The sequence below is a fragment of the Cydia splendana genome, chromosome 8 (genome assembly GCF_910591565.1).
Source record: "Cydia splendana chromosome 8, ilCydSple1.2, whole genome shotgun sequence".
Taxonomy (NCBI): domain Eukaryota; kingdom Metazoa; phylum Arthropoda; class Insecta; order Lepidoptera; family Tortricidae; genus Cydia; species Cydia splendana.
Window position 1 is genome coordinate 15,272,030 of NC_085967.1, and position 23,128 is coordinate 15,295,157.

The 23,128-nt window shown below is 36.5% G+C and overlaps 1 protein-coding gene across 2 annotated transcripts in view; it reads left to right on the plus strand.

Annotated features, from left to right (window-relative positions):
• The first annotated feature begins 3,685 nt into the window (after positions 1-3,685).
• Positions 3,686-23,128, plus strand: part of LOC134793118 (patched domain-containing protein 3) — a 68,563-nt gene continuing 49,120 nt past the window's right edge. The window contains exons 1-2 of one of the 2 annotated variants that reach the window (XM_063764661.1): positions 3,686-3,820; positions 4,109-4,209. The gene's annotated coding sequence lies outside the window, so the exon portion shown is untranslated. Of the gene's footprint in view, positions 3,821-3,881; positions 4,210-23,128 lie in introns of those variants that run through there. The other variant, XM_063764660.1, reaches the window with a different exon arrangement.

A 23,128-nucleotide genomic window follows, 5' to 3' on the forward strand; every position in this document is an offset into this window, starting at 1 on the left:
ACATGTGCTCGTCATGTAATTGCAACGACAACTTAACGAAGCAAAATGACGATTGTAGCACTAAAAAAGCAATAGACCCTCTTAACAAAACAGTCTGTAAAAAATCAGTTGTGGACTTAACCCTTAAAAAGGTTGTGTATCTATAAGTACCACATAGCAAATGATTTTTTTTGGCGAGCTGAGTAAATACAACAACCCCAAAATATAATCACCGTAAAGTCTATTAAGTGGGTGATATCGGAACGTAAAAAAATGACAGGTGTCAAAACAAATTTTTATGACAATTTAGTTGTCAAGTTCAAATCGACAACAAATGGCAGTTTTTGTACGTTTCTCTCGCTGTATAAATTCGCTACGCCGAAAAAAAGTACTGTAAGTATTTTGTTTAGTATTTTTATGGTAGATTATTAGATAAGGTATGTGTAGTAAGTCATAATTTACCTTAGTTATTGTTTTCTGATAAAATATTCGTTCTAAAAGTTTGTGGTTCGTATGAATCCTCTGTCCGTCTGGGGCACGTTCAAGTGGTTTCTAAGTGGCCACTGCCCTGCAAGGAGTTTACATGTCATTTAAGGGTAAGATTTATGACTATGAATGAACCCTCATAGTACAAAAATAACATATTTTCCTTTGTTTTTTAAATTAAATATTTATTCAACGGTTAGTTTTATGAGCTACGACATCCGCGTGAGCCAAGCAAGTGCTGGCAGTTAGTGTATTTTGTGACGCAAGTAAAAATGTGACATCCACACGACTTACCCTTAAAACTACTCTCTATAGCTAACAAGGCAGTGGCCATTATGTACCACGTAGCACCATTTTTAACGGGCAGTGGGCATATAAAAACCACCAGGGATTTTTAATTGAATTAATGATAATAAATATAAAACAAGAAATTACTTTTCTTTTAACGCTATTATTAGCTACCCGAATCAGTAATCAAAAGTAAAGAATGCGTCAGGCCTGTTTAAGGGTTAATTAACTGACTGGAATAAAAATAGATACGTTAGTACAAATCAATTTCCATCAATGGATAAAAGCTGTGTTGTGGTAAATCAGTTCGTAATGACATTTAAGAATATCAAATATGACTATCAGTATGTAAACTAACGAAAAACATTTACTCAAACCAGTTAATGTGTAGGTCACACTGAGCAACTTTTACTATAGCGCCGACCCCGAAATCGCGAACAAAATTTTGGTTGTCTCATACATTTTGCTCGTTGAAATTTTCTATAGGAGAGTCAATTTTTTTTTTCGCAATTTAGGGGTTGGTGCCATAGTAAAAGTTGCTCAGTGTGACTTATTCATTAACGGGCTTGAGTAAATGTTTTTCGTTAATTTACATACTGTATTTTGTCGAGGAGTATTGGCAAGAGTACTGACTATTTTTGTTTTAGTAGGCTGGTACACAATTCAACATTACAATATCAAACAGGATGATAAAAGCTATATATAAACGAACTTTTAGGTTCCGAGAACAATCCGTATTTTGTAAATTATTTTCAGCATAAGTAATGATACCTAAATGTGCTGTTGTAGGCTGTGACAGAAAAATATGATTTTTTCACATTTTTTTCCCTTACGATCTATTGTAAACCAAAACCACCCACATGGCACTAGAGGAAGCATAAACTATCAGATTGCATCTTGCGGGTCGTTGGTCACGTACGGGGTTCTTGGTGGCAGCCAGCGCCTTTGTTTCTCCCTAAAATGTACAACCTAATACATTGTTATCTAAAGGTTTTGAATTACATCGACTGTGTGCTTCCTACAATAGCTGACATCATCAACTGCTCACTGGCCAATGGCGAATTCCCTTCCCTTTGGCGTAAGGCTTTTGTTATTCCACTGCCTAAAGTTAGTAATCCCTCCACTCTTAGCAATTTCCGGCCAATCTCTATCCTCCCTTTTCTCTCTAAGATAGCTGAAGCGGTGGCTCACAAGCAATTGTCCCTTTTTATTCACTCCCATAACTTGTTAAGTCCCTTACAGTCAGGTTTCCGTCCTAGTCACAGCACCTGCACTGCGCTTCTTAAGGTGACGGAAGACATCAGACAGGGCATGGAGAACCAAATGGTCACGATACTCGTTTTAATAGATTTCTCCAACGCATTTAATACCGTAGACCATGATATCCTCCTTGCCCTGCTCAAACATCTGAATGTGTCTCCGACAGCCCTTAACTGGTTCGCGACTTATCTGGGTGGTCGCCAACAAGCGGTTAGGCTTGACAAGTCTCTATCTGATTGGTGTGATCTTGCGACTGGCGTGCCTCAAGGCGGAATTTTGTCTCCGCTCCTTTTTTCCACCTTCATAAATTTTATCACACCTGGCCTTCGTTGTTCCCACCACCTGTATGCCGACGATCTGCAGCTTTACGACCAGTGTGAAGTGACTAATATTTCGAGTTCGATTGATAGGCTCAACCTGGACCTATTGCACATCCAACAGTGGTCTGAGCAGTATGGCCTTTATGTGAACCCGTCTAAATGCCAGGCCATCGTTATTGGCAGTTCTCGACAGGTGGCCAGACTGGACTTTGACACTATTGCACCAGTAAACTTTAACGGATCACCAATACAATTTAGTCACAGTGTTAAGGACCTAGGCATTATGCTCGACAGTTCGTTGGATTGGAAAGCGCAGGTTTCTGAGGTCAGCCGAAAAGTTATGGGTTCTCTTCATTCACTAAATAAGCTAAAGCACTTTTTGCCTATCAAGACTAAAATTCTCCTTATAAACACTCTAATTCTACCTATAATTGATTATGGTGATGTGTGTTATCCTGACCTAACTGAAGAACTTCTCAATAAGTTGGATCGCCTTCTCAATAACTGCATTCGTTTCATTTTTTGTCTGCGTAAATACGATCATGTCTCTTCATACCGCTCCCAGCTTGGCTGGCTTCCCATCCGTCAACGACGCAGTGTTCGCATGCTGTGCACTCTATACTCTGCCCTCAACGATCCACACTCTCCTGTATACCTCAGGTCCCTCTTTCAATACTACGGCGTTTCTCGCAACCGTCAGCTTCGCTCTTCTGGCAATATGTCCTTATCCATCCCTCCACATCGCACTGGCTTTATGTCAGATTCGTTCTGCGTGCAGGCAGCGCGCCTTTGGAACCGACTCCCCCTTAGTATTAAAAATGCCCCAAACAAGTTCGCTTTTAAGAAATCGTTACGTGCTTTCTTTGCTGGTAGAATGAAGGATTCCTAGTTTTAGTTATATAAGTTATATATTTTATTGTATATATTTAATGTTAGGTATATATATATATATATATATATATATATATATATATATTTATATTTATATTTTTATTATATGTATATTTATATTATATGTATCGTGTATATTTTGATGTACTTGCGTATGTATGTTAAAATTCTTTAAATTAGCGTTGCGTCCTTATATTAAATTTTGTTAGTAGTAGTAGCAGTTGCACCGCCCACAATCTCTCTGCTTTGCCTTAAGGTTGACTGGTAGAGAATGCTTTTGGCATTAAGTCCGCCTTTTGTACGATAAGTTTTCTTTTGTGCAATAAAGTTTAAATAAATAAATAAATAAATAAATACATTTTAAAGGGGTAGCGCGGTGCGATACATTTTATGTTGTCAGAGGAATTATTTAAATCCTACATGTTGTAAAAGAAAAAAATATATAGCGAAAGCGAATGATTTTTTATTGAGTACCTATCATAAAAAAGCAGTTCAATTTTATCGTAGGTATTACAAATTGCTATAGTAGTAAATTTCAAAATCACAGACCGATCAATCTCAGCTTAGGAGCACCGTAAACAACGTGACGAGCGCAGGTAAGTACGTCGTAGTATACACACCAAATAGAAATACGGAGAATTCCTCCAGACAATGAGAGAAAAAAACAAAGTTCATAGACTCCAGAGGCTAAATCCTTTAGGGCCTTCGCAGCGGGAAGTCGGGTCCTTATCTTAAGTTAACTTTTTGAGTAGAGAGGACGGAGTGGGGCGGCGCAGCGCCACAACACTGCGCACCGCCACCGTCGCCGTACGCCGCGCCCGCGCATTCGAAATTCGAACGAGTCCGATTCCATATTCAAACTTTTAAAATGTTTTCGGTTACAGTGCTGAGGTGAATCTGTGAATTACATCGGTGCTTGCGATTGTGCTTTGGAACGCATAGGAAGGATTTATTTTCGAGTGGAGCAACCCTTTGAAATTTTAAGGTAAAACTTGTGTTTAATACTAAAACCTAGATTTTATTGGAGTCATTTCAATCCTTTTGACATAAATCCGTAGATGAGAAGATGCATAAATACTATTTTAATATTTTTAATAATTGTGCAAATGCCGGAAAACTAAAATGTGAACGGACAGGTTGCAACCGCGCTGTCAACCCGCTGCACATTGCAATTTGGTTTGTGGGTAATTACAACACACGTCCAGTGGCCGACACTTTCACGACGTTGCATAGAAAAGGGTATCTAGAACGATATCTATACTACAAATTGGCTGCTTATGTTGGCCGTAATGGAAAATCGGTGTTTTCACTTAACACGAGACCTTGCGGGCAAGGAGAACACAGTCTAAATATAATAATAGGTGCATAAGATGTTATGTTTCCTTTTAAATTCGTGTTTTAACTTAGCACCTTGAAATATACTAGGGATGTAACGATACATGATTTTGCCGATACGATACCGATACCGATTTTTGAAGTAAATCATCGGCAATACCGATACAGATACCGATATCAATGGCATAGTAGTTAGTTAATAAATCACATAAATAAGAAATTATATGCTTAATATGCATAAAACATACTTATGTATAATAGACACTTGATTTTGTGAAGTGTGAAAAACTGTAAAACAAATAAAGAGAGCTGCCAAAAATAAATCAAAGAATATATTTATTTAGGTAACCATCAAGCAATCAAAGCAAAAGTAAATTCAAATCAGTAATGATAGTTCACTTTAGGTAGATTTTTTTAATGAAAACTAAGTTTATTCAAATTATTAGTAGCGTCGTTCGATTCGCGTTTTTTTCGAACTGTGATATCGGCTGAATTTAAATCGGCGATGCCGATATATCGGTATCGGTATCGTTATATCCCTAAAATATACATTTCAGACTACTAAGGTATAAAATGAGTACTTAGATGATATTATGGTTATTTTCCGGTAAGTAAAGCCAAATTGCTTCAGGTTAAAAAGTCGATACTTAGTAAAAAAGGGACACCGGATATTATCTGGCACTTTTGGCTCGTACTCGTGTGTCCGTCGTTACGTTACCAAAACATTCGAGACTTGTGAATAACTACAGATTTTTGTCATTTTAACTTAAATCTGTTTTTAATTGTTGTTTATAAAATAATGGATATACCTAAATGTACCTATTAAAATTATAACGAATCACTTAGTTTTTGTTTTATCAAATAAAAGTTGAAATAGGTGTAGGGTGAGTTACATACTCAAATTGAAAGCACTAGATACTTGAAGAGCGACTTTCAATAATGAAATAATGCACATAATGACTGCATTAATCTCATGTTTTATGTAAATGAAACTGTACCATCGACTAATGAAAAACAGAAATTGTTGGTTCAATAACTTCACCAGCAAGTAGGTAATTACCGAAATAACTCGCATTTTTTAAACATGTGTTTGGCTTTACCACAATAATACGTAACAAAGACCAAATATAAATAAAGGAATAGTTATTTACGATACAAGTGCGGAAGGTAGGAAATTCGCAACGAGTGGTGATAAATTAAAACACGACCGAACTTGACGACTCGAGTTACGAATTACCTATTCGCACGTGTATCGTACACACGTTTTACAGTATATATGGCCCTTTCAATTTTCGACAAAGGCACGGAAAGTGCTTATTCCCGCACTAGTGCAGGAAAGTATCACCGTATGTACTGCAAATAAAATATTGGTAAATACATACTATAATTAATTATACTTTATGTAACAAATTCAGTCGCTAATATGTATATCTGCCTTTTTAATTAATTTAAATAATAACTTTAAATACAGTGATGACCTCGCTCAATAATAAGAACTTACTCAGATTATTAAGTATGCAACGAATTAACTAATAGCAGCTTCGTTTACTATAAAATATGTAGTTTTTTCTAGGCGCCTACAAATAGTTTTACCAGTTGGTAAAAGTATACATTTACACACGACATTTTCCTCTCTGCATTTTGGCCCTAGATGATTGTTTTTATACATGAGTACAATATTACCATAACGTGTGTCTGTACGTTTTGCTTTTTTGGATAATCCGGTTTTTATAAGAACTAAGTAGGTTACTTCAAACAGCGCTGAAAACTGCCAAAAGGTGCCGTAGACAGACAGACAGACAAAACCGCCAACAATAAACGTAAAAATCAAAACGGTCAGACACAGATAATTTCTTTCTCGTTCCCAAAATTTTGTTACGATTCGTTAAGTTTTGGAAATCAAAGGGTAGCCTTTAGGTCTAAAATAGAGCATTTACCAAAAACCACAGGAAATTTATACAACCTTCGACATATTATATACATACATATGTACTAACCTTTGGTAGAAGCTACTAGTGAGGTACTAACGAGTTTAACGACCGACGGGTCCTAAAATTATCTAATATACATAATGTGCGTGGCTCAATGAAGACATAGCAGCTGTCAAGAGCCCTTGTTCTACACACGTTTCCTGCCTTAACACAATAATAGTCTAGAAGATTCTGTATTTATTATATAAGTATGTAACTAAATATTTTCACTAGAGTCGGACCAAGATAGAGTCAGACCAAGAAAAGTCTGCAGCGGATTTGATAGCCCACGCAATGCACGTGGTATTTTAACCACTCCCTAACTTTGTTCCTATTCAAATCTGGTAAAGTTAGCACATACTGACTCTATCTACATACGTTGTACTCATCACTACATGTTACTAAAATAAAAACGTATCGAACGTAACGTATCGAAATTTCTTTTAAATCCTTACATACCTATGTAGGTATTATTTCATTTGTATTATTCATAATAGAAGTAATGGAGCATTAAGTAAGATCCAATAGGTAGGTAGCTCAACATCTAACTGCCTCAAAGATTTAATTTGTCCAGTTGACAAAGCAAGGATAAGCCGAATGTAATGATTAAATAAGTTTAAAGAGGAAATCCTTCTTCCTCTATTGTTCTATTCTGGCTACGTTTCTTTCTGTTTGCATTTATCATTCCAGCGTGACGAAAGCATTACTGTGAAGTACCATATTTGGACTTCCAAGCATTTTCAGCAGTACCTACCTAATAGTAGATGTTTTGCTTAATATAAATGGAGAAGTATAATAATTTCTGTCATCATATTTACCTATAGTACTCGTATTAACTTATAAACTATTTTCTGTCAGCCAAATTGGATCAAATCAACTTAAATACTTATGTATCGCTATTTTAAACTTAAGGTTTTATGTGAATTTATAAATCCGCGCAATATTTTCTTTCACCGATACGCTATATGAAACTCGATGATTGCACAAAAACCAGTTTTCGTAAAGATTGTAAAAGATTTCTAAATCTAAATATGCTCTCACAATCCGCTTGAAAACCAGCCGTAATTATTTTTTCACAATATCGGGTGGCATTACGCCTAATTCGCTCCAGCCAGGATTGTGGATGCCACTCACGAACATTCGCAATGCTCTTGCGCAGCGTACGCGCTTGCGCACTTGTGTGTTGTTCCAATAGTCTACCGAGCGTAGACTCTGACCAATATAACTTTGCACAAACTTGGCAGTAAGAATACTTACATAGTTATCCCTAATATATGCTAGGGATATAAGGATATGTATGCATTCTTTCAAGTGCCACGTCAAGTATGCCGTATGGGTACTTGACGTACCACTTGGCATGAAAACCTTGCGTTGTCCGTCTCTAGGCTCAAGTAAGGCAATATAAAACACCTAATAGTAAACAATTCCTCCACTTAGGGCCAGTTGCACCAACCACATTTGACAGACTGATCAACATCAGCCGGCGCCCCCCGGCGCTTTACTATGAAACTTTCCATACATAAAAATTTTGCGAAATTTTTTAACGATACGAACAGTTTGGTGCAACCGACCCTTAATCACATTTCCTTTGATCGGTTAACATTATAACGACATTAACAGATACCGAGAAATCATAATTCATAAATCTTACTTCAGAGAATTAATACACTTGTGAACATATATAAAAATACATCCCTATTACTTTGCGAATGTCAATAAATTGCCTCCGATTAGGCATTTACAAATTCTAGGTTATTATTAGATTTATTAGATAGCGAACTTATAATGGTATGTCTGAACTATCGGCTCTTTCACGCTACATGGGCAGTCACAATATACGGTCTGGCATCATTAATAGCGCCTTGGGCTCTATTGCCACTAAATTCCTGTCTAATAATAAATAATGTATGTATGTACTTATGCTGCGAAATATAGCTTGGCTTCGACACCTGACAATAGGTCATCTAGAAATGACGATAGTATTACTTGGTATTACTATGTCAATATTTGACTCTACGTAGCATCCATATTTTATAGGTGCCCATGCATTTGAGCTTAAAATTCCTCGCGTTATCCCGGTATTTTGCTACGGCTCATGGGAGCCTGGGGTCCGCTTGACAACTAATCCCAAGAATTGACGTAGGAACAAATTTTTACGAAAGCGACTACCATCTGACCTTCCAAACCAGAGGGGAAACTAGGTCTTATTGGGATTAGTCCGGTTTCCTCACGATGTTTTCCTTCACCGAAAAGCGACTGGTAAATATCAAATGATATTTCGTACATAAGTTCCGAAAAACTCATTGGTACGAGCCGGGGTTTGAACCCGCGACCTCCGGATTGCAAGTCGCACGCTCTTACCGTTAGGCCACCAGCGCTTTATATATATATCAAAATAATACAAACAAATAAGTATACATAGTTATTGTTCAGTTAACAGCATAATATGATTTATTAAGATAACATTAAAACATCTACTATACAAAAAAAAAATCTGTAACATAAGGCCCGCGCAAACCGGCGGAGCGCAGCGTAGATAACCCCGGAGGATTTAGGGTTGTTTCACACGTACCACAACCACACGACAACCACAACCACAACACGTGGTCGGGCACATATTTTGTATGTTTAATGAATAGTACAATTCACACGTAACCACAACCACACCACAACCACAACACGTGGTCGGGCGCATATTTTGTATGTTTAATGAATAGTACAATTCACACGTAACCACTGCTTGACCGCATTTTAACGCTGCGACGTGGTGTGGTTGTGGTACGTGTGAAACAACCCTAAACTCCGCGCAGCGCACACCGATGAGGTAAAATCCCCCGCGATACCGTGAGCGCCCGCCAGTCCGGCGCCGGCGCACCAGGGAGCACTTCGGCGCAGGCCGGGGGATGCCGCAGCATGCCGCCGCTTACCGCCGCGTGTACTCTTTCAAAAGGGACTAGTATGCACGTGTTCTCCCCCGTCGTCCCGGCGCTAAACCGTCGCACTCGGGAGGCCTCGACGCATACCCGGGGATGCCGCGGCATGCCGGCGCCTCCCGCCGCGGTATCCTCTAACATGCTCCTCGAGGCCGCGGAGTAACCATCCTCCGTGATGCTCCGAGGTCAGTCTCAGAGCATTCAAATACCCGAATGTAATTGAAATAGGAGAGAATATAAATTGATAAATTTAAAGTGATCTGCGCTGCGCCCCGTGGTTTGCGCAGGCCTTATAGAGCGCATGAATTATTCTCGTATAGAAAGCTGGTGGGATTGAAACTGCAGCCATTATGCTAGCCCATTAGCGCGCCTTTTACGTAATTATAAGAAACAGTCTAATGACGCGTTTGATGCACTAATCTTATTGATTGTTATGAGCTTCTAGCGTTACATTATCTTGTAGTTAGGCTAATGTTTTTTCATTAGTTTACCATTTGTTATCAGTTTTATATATATACACGATTACATATCTCACTGCTGGGCGCATACACAAGGAAATTATCTAGTCCACCTTCATCCTACCCTAAGTTGGTCCGACCAGGGGCATGCGTTGGGGCCGTCACAATTAAGGTACGAGCACAAATTTGTGCGTTTTGACAAACGTGTTAGGCTTCTTCGTGATGTTTCACTTTTTTGTTAAGCTGGTGGTCAAATAATTGTCGTTTGTCTATATTCATAAACAGCCAAAATGTAAATATTTGTAGGGACACTTTATTTATGACACTACTCTGCTTTATTTATGAAATATGTACTGTTAGGTATCAAACGAGCAGACGAGTATGCTCAAAAAATTACCTACGTAGTAATAAAGTTTGTCAAAGGGCTGTCTCATTTCAATCATAGACAGAGAGAATCATACTATTTCGTCTTACACTAGTACTAGCAACTATAGTTACTTAGTAAAAACACAAAGAAGAATCTGACTGATTTATGCCACTTCACGGTTGATAAGTCGGCAGATTTTTAATTACTTCATAAACTATTGAGATCCTCATTCTTAGCTAATGATGGCCAATCAAATGGCGAACATTATCTATTCGATGCTGTTAATTATCGATAATTTCTTGTTGGTATTAACATTAAATTGTATATTGATACTAATTTATGCGAATCTTAACAGTGAAGATGTTAGCGTTGTAAGTTTAACGTAAGGTGAATGTTGAGAAGGCCATATAGCAGGTAAGATCGTCTACAAGCTCTTTCATCGTCCACCAGAAAGTATCTTCCTTTCTGACTGAGTCTGAGCGAAGCACGTATACGAGAGTTCTTGCCTTGTGACGGTCTTCCCAACCAAAAAGTCTTCCTTCTTAGTCGTTTGTTACTTTGACATTATAAACATGTTTCATTTCAATAATCTAGGTGTGATGTGTTGTTTTAATCTAGGTGTGCTGTGTATTGTATTGTATTGTAGTTCGGGCGATTTTCCGCAACTCGACGTCTTGCGCCTATTTTGCGTGATAGGGGGTGGACTAGTCTTGCCAGCCCAGCTCCTCGAGGAATCCTATCAGACCTTTGATGTTGAGTAGGACCTCGGGGAGGTCACTCGGGGATCCGAGATGTTTTGCCCTGTATGGGGCCAATCCGCTGCATTCCAACACCACGTGAGAGGCTGTTTCTTCTTCCTCCATGCATCCACGGCATAGGGGACTGTCTGTGACACCTGTTATAAAAAGATGTTTGTTAAAAAGTCCATGACCTGTTATGACACTGGTTACCATACTCAGTCGAACCTTTCCTAGTTGAAGGAGCGCCCTTGTGAGCTTACCGTTCATGCTCGGCATGGCTTGCTTGGCCTGTCTGCATCCAGTTTGGTTTAGCCAGTGTTCTGTGTGTAGTTTCCCTGTACGTGCCAGCAGCATTGAGCGTACCTTACTAAACGGTATCGGGAGGATCGGTTCCGGGCCAATCGCCCCCGCACCCGATCCTTGTCTGGCGAGCTCGTCCGCGGCGTCGTTACCTCGGGATCCACTGTGTCCTTTGATCCATTGTAAGGTGATCTTATTGTTCTGACATACCTCCATTAGTCGTTCGTGGCATTCGTGTATAAGTTTGGATGTGACTATATGGCTTTTCAGGGCCATTAAGACTGCTCTACTGTCGGAGAGTATGCGGATGGAGGATCCTACTACCTTCCTTGCAGTGATGGCAGCCACCGCGTTAATGATGCCCATGCACTCAGCCTGGAATACCGAGTTATGGGCTCCTAGCGGAGTGGTAATTGACATGTTCAGGTCTTCTGAAAAGGTTCCAGAGCCTGATCCGCTGTCTGTTTTGGACCCATCAGTGAAGATTCTCAGCTCCCGGGGATTGAGTCCTTCGTAGTTGTCGTCCTCAAATAATTGTATTTTGTACCTTTTGTCAAAGATGGCTTGTTTGTGAATTCGATCCGTGCCCGCCATGAGCACTGGAAATTCGCTGTATACTTTTTCCAGGCATGCTGTGTGAAGAGCTCCTGTGGTGTTAGACCATATATTGAGGGTTCGTAACCTTACCGCTGAGAGACTGGCCTCTTGTTGTATGTGTAGGTGCAGCGGTGAAAGGTTTAGCATGACCTCCATGGCTGCAGTCGGAGTGGACCTCGTGCAGCCAGTGGTGGCCGAGCATGCGAGCCTCTGGAGTCTTTGTAGCTTGTCTCGTACGTTGCCTAGGTTTGTTCTTGGCCACCAAACCAGAGCACCGTAACAGAGTAGGGGGCGGATTATAGTCTTATAGAGCCAAAGGGTAATTTTCGGGTTGAGTCCCCACCTCCTACCAATCATCCTTTTGCACTGCCAGAAGACTACTCCCGCCTTGTCTATGCGTTTGTTGATGTGATTGTTCCAGTTGAGTTTACTGGCGAGCGTTAGCCCTAAGTACTTAACTTCATCGGTCAGCTGTAGCTCAGTCTGGAAAAGTGTTGGTCTGGTAAAGTTGCCAAGTGCCCTTTTATTGGTGAACATTACCATTTCTGTTTTGGTGGGGTTAACTGATAGGTCAAAATCTCTACACCAGCGTTCTACGATCCGAAGAGCTGCCTGGGTGAGGTCGCATACTGTACTGGCAAATTTACCTGATATTAATATTGCCAGATCATCAGCGTAGCCTATTGTGTAGAAGTGTTCCTCGTTCAGTTTGGTTATGAGGTTGTTGACTACTAGGTTCCACAACAGAGGTGACAGAACTCCCCCTTGAGGGCATCCTCGCACCGCCGCTACGGCCTGCGGTTCACCTACATACCTTATTGTCCTTTGATTTAGCATGTTCATGATCCACTTTACTAGTCCGGGTTCAGCGCCGTGGCTTTCCAAGGCGTTCCCTATACTGGAAAAGTGAGTCTTGTCAAAAGCGCCCTCTATGTCAATGAAAGTGCCGAGGCACATTTCTTTGCCGTGGAGTGTTCTAGGTGTGCTATTTATAGGTATATAATCTTTGTGAGAAAGGGATGAATACTGCTCGCACATATTTCATTCGTTTTGTTTTAGTCATCATTACGCGAAGACTTTTAAATACTTATGTAAGTATTTTACTAAACCATGTTACTTTTATTATAAATTCTAGCGTACTTATTAATAACAATATAATCGTGATCTAATATAATTAAGTGACTAATTAGTATAAATATTGAAATAGAAACACGAGTCATGGAACAAGGTTTCTTTGTTATAAAATGTTGATAAACGTTAATGCGACACGGTAATCTAAACTACTAATTTATTTGGCCTATTAACATACTAAGTAATTTAAGTAACTATAGACATTAACTGTTATCCTTGAGTTATGAATATGATAAATTTTAGACAAACTACAATTAAATGGTTTATAAAATAATAATAATGTTAATTATGCTCAGAATCAAGGGAACATCGGCTAAGGTCGCAAACCCCCCCGTAGTAAAGGGCTATCCCGCGCAAATTTAGCCGTATATAGGTATACCCATTCAAGTATATAATATAAGAGTAATAGGTACTAATATAAGAGGTTTGCGACTTATCCGTTGCACATTTTTTATGGGGCTATTTGTCTAGTCATCACACCAGAAGATATCAGGAGACTACCTATATATGTTAACCAAATTGACCAGAATCATTACAGAAATGCAAACCAGGGGGCCGTTTATGAATTTAGACCGCTCGATTTCGTGTATTTCGTTCAATAATATCTCCAATACTACGCATTTAAATTCTACTAATAGAATTGAAAACGAGTGGTCAATACCACTCGATTCCCAATTTCTATCGCTCATATTTCAAAAATTAGCATTTCGCCGTTTTCGACGGATTTTCGAGTGACGTAATCGAGCGATCGAAATTAAAAAATCGGCCCCCGTAACGTCGAATTACCAGGCAGGCATTCTCATCTTAGCGTATCCCCAAAAGAATCTCTCTTTATCTTCTACCTCTAACGATTTTATTACTACCGCAAATACATTTTTACTCAAAAATAGTCGCTATAATGTAGGTTACGAGTGAATAAAAAAGTAGCTGGCAGTAGACCAGTATCAGCTGATTGTGTGTTATGCAAAAATAGATTAAGTAACAAAGCAATCTTGACTTACTTTCGTCCATATCCAACCACACTCAACTTTTTGCTCTATTTCTATACTTAATAAGATTGTTGCGTTTTATCCATACGATCAGAATTTCTACTAGCAAAATTAACATCTGATCAATTTGGTATACTGATTCAAGCGATTGTGATTGAATAACGAGACAACATTTCACTTTTGTTATGCATGACTCGAGTTTATGTATACCTAAGTACATATATGTCAGAGCCGTTCATTGACTAAACATCGTATATTTAATTAAGCATAAACAAAACTCACTAAGACCGACTAAATTAAAGAGAATTCAAGCAAATATATAAGTCAACCAGTTATTAATCATAATAGGTATTTAAAACCTACTTAATTTATAATATAATTAATTTTTTTACCTACTAAAATCTTATAGTGATTATTTATTAAAATACTCTCCGACCACTAGAATATTAATCGCGAAGGACGTATTCATTATTCTTGCAGGTAACTTTCTGGACAAGCAATGACATTTTTCATTTTATGTTTTTTTTTCTGTGTTTGTGTGAGAGTGTTATTGTTATTCTATGTTAGATGCATCCATCATAAATTCAGAAATACCTACTGTTATTGATTGTTTATTGCGTTGTTGGGTTCAAGAACATTGACAGTCATTGACGACTTTTGTAATTTTATTTATTTAAAAATAATAACGTAAGACTTGAACTCTTGATTTTCAAATTCCATTATATGTATTTTTGAAGGTTGGCTGCAACAGAAACAATACCTAGGTACATACAAAAATACAATTTTTCTAGTTACTTACGTAACATACTCGTATTTATGCATTTTTTTACGTATTTATTTCAACACAGCAGGAATTATGAATATGTATAAAAATAATGTTCAGAGCATATATGTGACTAGAGTCCATACATCAGTTATAAAACTTTTATTAACTACGTTCAATATGAAGTAATAATATTCTCAAACATTCGACCAGCATAGCATTAGTCAGTCAGTACCTACATATAAGCTTATAATTATGTATATTTTACTTAAGTATTATAATTTTCCCTGTGTCGGTGAAACCAGGTATCTGCAAAGGTTTATTTATTTAAATTGTATTCTTTACTTTTACTAAGGAACTGCTATATTATAGACAGAGAGAGATGGAACCGTTTGGAGGAGGCCTATACCCAAACAGGGGTTCTTGCAATAGAACCATAGAAAAAAAAACAATAACTTATGTACATACATACACAAATACTTAGAATTAGCATTACTTTGTAACACTTATCATTATTTTTTTTATAAAGTTAGATTATTAATTAGACTGACTTATATATTCATATTCATATTCAATCATTTATTTGCATAAAAACACATAGAAATGCATGCAAATACAATTTTTAAAAACACAGAGATCACAACAATACACAGATCGGAAATAATAATACACACATAGCAAGCTCAAACAAAAAAAAAAACATTAAGTCAAGTATCAGGTACAATGGTCAAATACAACGTTAACATAAACATAAAAAAATAATATAAACTATGTCAAAGAAATAATAATAATAATGAGTCAAATGAATGTCAAAAAAACAGCATAAAAGAGATATCAGGTACATTGGTCAAAAAACTTATCATAATATTCATTTATGGAGTAAAAAGGACGGCTCAGAAAATATTCCTTAACTGTTTTGTCAAAAGTTTTAAAATCTTCTATACTTTTAATTTCGTCGGTCAATAGATTATATACTCTTATGGCAGTATTATTTAAGCTTTTATCGAAATTGACATAATGTGCTTCATTTAAGAGTAACCTATTTCTATTTCGCAGTTCATAATGATTGATGGTCGCACCCTGTTCCGCGTACAAGTGTTTGTTGGTGAACACATAAACACATATCCTGTATAGGTACATAGAAATTACAGTCAAAATTTTATTCTTTATAAATATACTACGGTGCGACTCAGGTATAGTACGACATCCTTCGACTATTCTTAGGGCTTTTATCATTATTTATTTTATAAAGTTAGATTATTAATTATTATATAGAAGTTATAATATAAATAAGGAATAAAAAACATACTAAAAATTAGGAAATAGTAATACTTAGGTTAAGATGAAAAAAAAACTGTAATCTTCAAATGCAAGCAAGAAATAAAAGGCTTTTTTTTTATATTATAGACAGTGTCCGTTGTATTATCCCCCATTACTGTGTAACTACTTATTACTTATTATTATGAATGGTTACAAATGGTGAAAAATAGAATAAATGTGGGATGGATGAAATGGCGACAGGTCTCTGGAACAACTTGCGATCCACGAATGCCCCTTAAACTTAAGGGGAAAATATACAGAACGATCGTGAGACCTGTTGTAATGTATGGATCAGAATGCTGGGCGTCGAAAGTAGCGGATGAAAGAAGAGTGCACGCAGCGGAAATGAGAATGCTGAGATGGATGTGTGGAGTGATGAGAAAGGATCGTATTAAGAATGAGTATATAAGAGGAAGTTTGAAAGTAGCTCCAGTAACGGAGAAAATGAGGAGTACTAGGTTAGCGTGGTATGGGCATGTAATGAGGAGGGATGAATGCCATATAGGCAAAAGAATGTTAGGGATGAATGTTGATGGACGGAGAGCGTATGGTAGACCCAAAAAACGATGGATGGATTGTGTGAAAGAGGATATGAGAAAGAAAGGAGTGAGTGCTGAGGAGACGAAAGACAGAGGAGAATGGAAGAGAAAAACATGTTGTGCCGACCCCACATAACGTGGGATAAGGGCAGGGGAAAGAAGATTATGAATGGTTACAAAAGGCTGACATAAGACTATCTGCTAGTCATCACTTCTTAGGTAATATGAAAATACTACGTAGTACTTATGTAAAACTGATCATTAAAATTTCTTAAAAAATATTGCCCGGTGTATCTAACTCTAAATAAGCCTTAAAGAAATAGGTACAATTACACGCAAGTTCAACAGACAATTATGTTTCTATCCATGACACAGCTTAAAATTCGCTCAATAGTCCATGACGGGAGCAATCCATTCACGACTAAACTGCACAATAATTCGCCGAAGCTCAGTTTTATATAATTTTAACGTCATATTAAGATTACAGGTTGTTGCATAAGCGATATCGCAAGCAGCGAAACCGAAACATGCATACGCAAAAGTGCAAATTGCGAAGTAGTAGTTTAACTAGCTTCTAGCTAACATGACGTCATACTTATCTCAAGCCTTTTATTACATACAGTATCAGTGGCAAACAAAAATACAGCCTCGCTTAATTAACGCACTTCGTGTTTCGCTTTAAACTGGCAAGCAAAAGTTGACATGCGTGCGCGCAGGATCGCGTATTCTGATTGTAAAGGTAAACACAGGTTATGAAGTAGATCTGTCAGTGTCAAAAGTGACATTTCTGGTTGAAGAACTTTTGACGTTGAGAGATCAAATTCATAAATTATTACAATCAGATTACGCGTCCAGGTCAAGACGAACATGAAGGGGTAACAAAATTACAAATTCAAAAAAAAATATTGTCCTCAACAGTCTTCTCAAGTAATTTTGATAAGAAAAAAAGCTTGTAATGGTATTTGAGCATAAAAGTTGATTAGTTACGTACCAAAATGAGGGACCAAAAATCTTGTAGCATTGCACTGTAAAAAATAGGTATTTATTGTATCTTGGTATACCTTATTAATGCAACTACATAATGCAAGCTTAAACAATTATCCTAGTGCAGAGATCTATAACCGGTTTTAGCCAAACATAAATGCCAGTACATAAGCAAAACTAGTTTGATTTTTATTAAAAAACAACCATTAAACACATACAACATACAAAGCAACCAACGTTATTACGATTGTTATACCTGCTAGTCGTTTATAAAAAGTTAAAAACCTCTACCTGCCTCAAAAGAAGAATACAAGTCAAGTCGCCAAAAGGTTGTACCTCTACAGCTGGCAGCCGCGTGTAGAATTATAGATCCTTATTTATAACCTATTGTTGGTATCGTACCTACCTGGTAGAAATTTGAAAGTCATCGAACAAACGGGTAAGAAGATATTGGTGCCGTAGGAGTGCATAATTATTAAATAATATATCCAGGCATATATGTATAATTTATTAATTTTATATTAAATGAAAAAATGGAAAAAGTTACGCTTCCGGCAGGACTTGAACCCGCTACCTCCGCAATATACAATTTGGAATATCGCTCGCAGACGTATGCTTGTTTAAAAATTGATATAATTTCTTATCAAGGATTTACCGTATAAGCATGGTATAATAATATACTCCGCCTGGTACTCCATTCCGAGATTCGCGTATGACCTAACTGACACGCGCCTACGTCATCATGCTGTTTACAGGTTCTCAAACTTTGAAATGTGGGAGAATTTTAACCAACGGTGAAAATTATTTTAACGGCATTAATTTTAAGTTATTCATGTAGAAACATAGTAAAATAAAACAAATCTAATGTATTAAATTAAACTTTATTTATCTATACAAGACAAACGTTTAAAAAACTAATTCACAGTTACACATTAATTACCAAGCTTACGACGTGAAAAGTTTGGAAAACACTGCGACTGCTGACACTGAGCGAGAAGGAAATAACAATTAACACGCGTTCGACAAGGATGACGGTCAGGGCATGAAGTTATCTAGATCCGAATTGTCAAATGTGCACAGCGCTATCCTGTGTTGCCAGCAGTATAAACAGAATTACCCGAAAGTCTGAAATTTCTTTCGTGAATCGGAAGATATTGCTAACGAGTAATTAAAAATGACGTGTTATTGTAAAATTTAAGCTAAAATACATATAAATGAAAATTATATTATATTTTAACTTATTAACTATAGGTATAATGTACCCATGTAACATGTTATGTTGAAATAAAGTGGCAATGTTATTGTGACGTAGGCCCGTGTCACTCTGGGAATGGAAGACCATGTTTTATTAGACCATGCGTATAAGTATAAAACTTTGCCCTTTAACATAACTTTGAAGAAAGTGAAGAAAGAGTAGTTACAGATACACTTTCTGAAGAAAGTGAAGACTTCGTCACGAAAATTATTTTTTAGTATTTAAGATTTTTATTATTGTATATATATATGTTAGTTTGTAAGGTATATATCTACAGGCAACTAATTCCACAAAATAAATGCTTTGATTGATTGATTGTAACTACTTTTAAGTTATTTCGCTTTTACTGAAATGTGACGCGGTAGGCAAAGTTATGTTAAAGGTTTTACGGTAGGTACATACTCAACTATACTTAGTTACTTGCTTAGGTATATTATACCGACTCATTCAATAAATCTACCTATAACTAACAAACATACTTTGATTTGTTTAATGAATTACGTGGTTTGATTTGTTTCCTTTTGGCGAAATAAGTACATAATAAAAAACAATAATAGTCGATATAATTGTCTAAATAAGCAAACAAATTTCCAGGCATTAAATGTACCCAATGTAACATACAATGCCAATTAATCCATGCCTGTATGTGCCCCCATTGAAGTCCTATGGAACCTTTTATATACATATACTCATTTGTGAGCTGGTCACGTTTTCTTGTATAACAGTGACGTTAACTTATTAAGACGCGCGCTGCCAACTGATTGGTTTCGAAAACAGATTGACTTGGATCAAGGTTAATTGAGACCTGTTCCGTTACAGCCCTTTAATCGATAGTTATAGTTCGTTTTTTAACCTTAGAAAGAAGGTAAGCGATCTGTCTTTTAAATTGAAAACCGCTTTAAAAATCAGCAACGATTAATTATGAAAACAGAAGAATATAAATGATCGTAGATTCATAATTGTTACATATTTGTAGTAACTTATTTTTAATACGTGTTTTTCAATAAAAGACACATCAAGATTGTTTACCTTATTACTAATGCTAAGAAAAACGAACTATAACTATTTTGTTTGAACTTGTTCTAACGGTACCTCATAAGACCCAGGGCAAGTTTTGCGCTTTTAAATTTGGAACTTTCTTATTATAGACTGGTCTTATTTTTGTAAAATTCGATTTCGACTGGCAAATCATATTACTTTTTGGCAACTGGGTTTTTTAACCTAATTAGACCCCGCTGAATCCGATTTTGCTCCGGATTTTGATCCGGTTGCTTGATCGAATTCTTGACCGGAAGTGAGATATTTGATATTAAAGGTCCTTTTTTTTAGTTTTTCGTAAATAACTCGTAAACGGTGGCCAATATCAATAAATGTTGTTAAAAGTTAATAATCTACACAAAATTTTGTACGAAAAAGATTTAGTACACTTTTTCGCAGGGACCAATGTTTAAAACGAGTTTACGAGTTATTTCCAAAAAACTAAAAAGGGACTTTAAAATTGTCATAATTAATTTTCCCGCTGCTTTGTCTTTTTAAATATTGATCCTAGCGAAAAGTGTTCTACATGTTTCTTTTAGGAAATTTTATGTTTATTATTTATGTATAAGATTTTTTTTGCTATGAGTCATACTTTACAAATTATTAACGAAAAAATAAAAACAAGGAACCCTAGAATGTATTATAATTAACTTTCCCACTTTATTATCTTTTTAAACATTGGTCCCTGCGAAAAAGTGTACTACTTAAATCTTTTTTGTACAAAATTGTGTGTAGATTATTAACTTTTAACAACATTTTTGATATTGGCCACCGTTTTCGAGTTATTTACGAAAAACTAAAAAAAGGGACCTTTAATATCAAATATCTCACTTCCGGTCAAGAATTCGATCAAGCAACCGCCAAAATCGGATTCAGCGAGGTCTAATTAGGTTAAAAGCCTGCGGGCTCAGCATGGTTCCATTTTTATCGACTATCACTATGCGCGTCCCTTTCGCACTTACATACTTGTTAGAACGTGACAGGCATGGTGACAAGGGATAAAAACGCGACCGTGCTAAGCCGCCTGGTTGCCAAAAAGTAATATGATTTGCCAGTCGAATCAAGAAGGAGAGCGATTTTGAATTTTTATGTCTAGTCTATTATATTTCTATAATTGATTAAAATTCGAATTAAATTTGTACTTGCACCGTACGCGGAGACTTACGACTCTTACGAGGCTAAAGCAAAAACAAATACGAAGTAGTAGCTACTTGATTTTTTTTTTATTATCACAACATGCTGTCTTATACTCGTATTCATTGTCATTATTGAACAAGACAGCTGGCACTTCACTTTATATAAATTAAAATGATTGTTATTTTCTTAACCTTGCCCAACCTTAATAACATTCAGTTATCAGACACGATCATATTTTTATTGCTTTAAAAATATTTTGTATTTTTTTTTTATTTAATTAAAATTCAGATTTGGCAGAAAATTAAAAAAATATATAGCATTGACCGGGGTGACTTTCAAATGCAGGGGCGACTTTAAAATTTTAAAATAGTTTTTAAGCCATAATATATATTTATGCGAGATTTTTTATAGTAGGTGAATATGAATATATAGTAATCTAACTAGTTACAGGAACATTTTCAGTAAATAATGAATAATGGTAATTCTATGGCCGTTTTAAAACTATCAAAGTAACCCCAAATTTTCCAAAGTCACCCCGGCCTACGGTACATCAAATACCATTCAACAATTTTTTTAATTAATCAAACGTAAACAATAGCTGCAATCGCATGTAATGTAATTTATTTTATAAGTTAAATTTTATAAGATCTGATTGTAAAGAATGTTTGTAGTTGAATAAAAGTTATGATTTACTTTTTTTTAATAGGCAGTTCCTTAAATAACAAAATGTTTATTTAGGCAAGTGTATTTTGCCGTATATTCTGCGTAAATAAACAAATAAATTAAATAAGAAAATATATTGTTTGTGCTCTGCCCAAAAAGTAAACTATTTAGGTCAGTCAGATCCATTTAATCGTACACACGCGTGGTACTCGTATATCACTAAGTGGATGATAATTTACGACCAAACTTAACATGCTGCCGAGTACATAGGTACGAAAGACCTCAACCACGTTTGCCTTGCAGTAGGTAATCATTTAAAAAACAAGTTTTTAAACACATAATATACCTACACACGCGTAGGTACATTTATGGAATAAATTACTATACCATTAATCTTAGAAACCTAAAACCTACTTAGCGAAGTGGTATAGGTCCAAAATAGAAGCATAATACATTGAACAGTCAGAAAAAAGGAAAAAATCTATAACAAGACATGGATAAAGAATTAAATCCGATTAATTCTAGAATAATAATAATTATATTTCCATCGAAGCAGGTACAATTATTTTGACAAGGCGATTAACCTCCCAACAGTTGACGAATTCGTTTTTTTAAATATGAAAGTTTAATTATTTCCCAATTCCGAAAATACCACATTCATCTTTCTTTAATCGATGTGCCCAAGGCGAAGGTACCGTGATTATATTATACCATGATCGCGATATCTGCAGGAGCTTTATTCCATTGTCTCAGAGATTATAATCGATTGATGGAACTCCATATTCTCCATAATGTCCGGTGGATTTACGAGTGATATTTTCATGACGGAAGCTCGGAACTACTCGGAAGTAATTATGGGACGGTATGCCTAGGTTAGTAATTTGCGCATCGATCGAGTCGGATAAGGTGTTCGAACTCATCAAGGATGGTTATTGTTTCGGTCGTTGACGTGTTACTTGTTTGGGCATAATAGGTCGGCGAGTTGAAGGCAACAGTAACTAGCAAGATTTAAACGATCGACGTACTTACTTATTTTTGTCGTCAGCCTATATTTGTCCATGGTACATGGTTCTTATGAACGAGATAGCCCGGTGCGGTGGAAACGTTTGTAGGATTCTTTCATATGGTTGGATTAGACAGCCATTTTCTCAGTTTTTGTTTTCTATTCACAGCGTCGTGGTTATCTGATACATATTCAGGTACCTAGTAGATACATATTGTAGGTTACAAGTAGCCAGTGTTATTTTTTTTAATTTTTGATCTGTCCCGGGCGAGACATGGAATTAAAAAAACCTTTGGATGCAGTTTTGTTTCTTTGTAAATATAAAGGAATGTTTCCTTTAAAATGAGCATACTTAGGGTATTAAGGCACTTTTCCTCCAGGG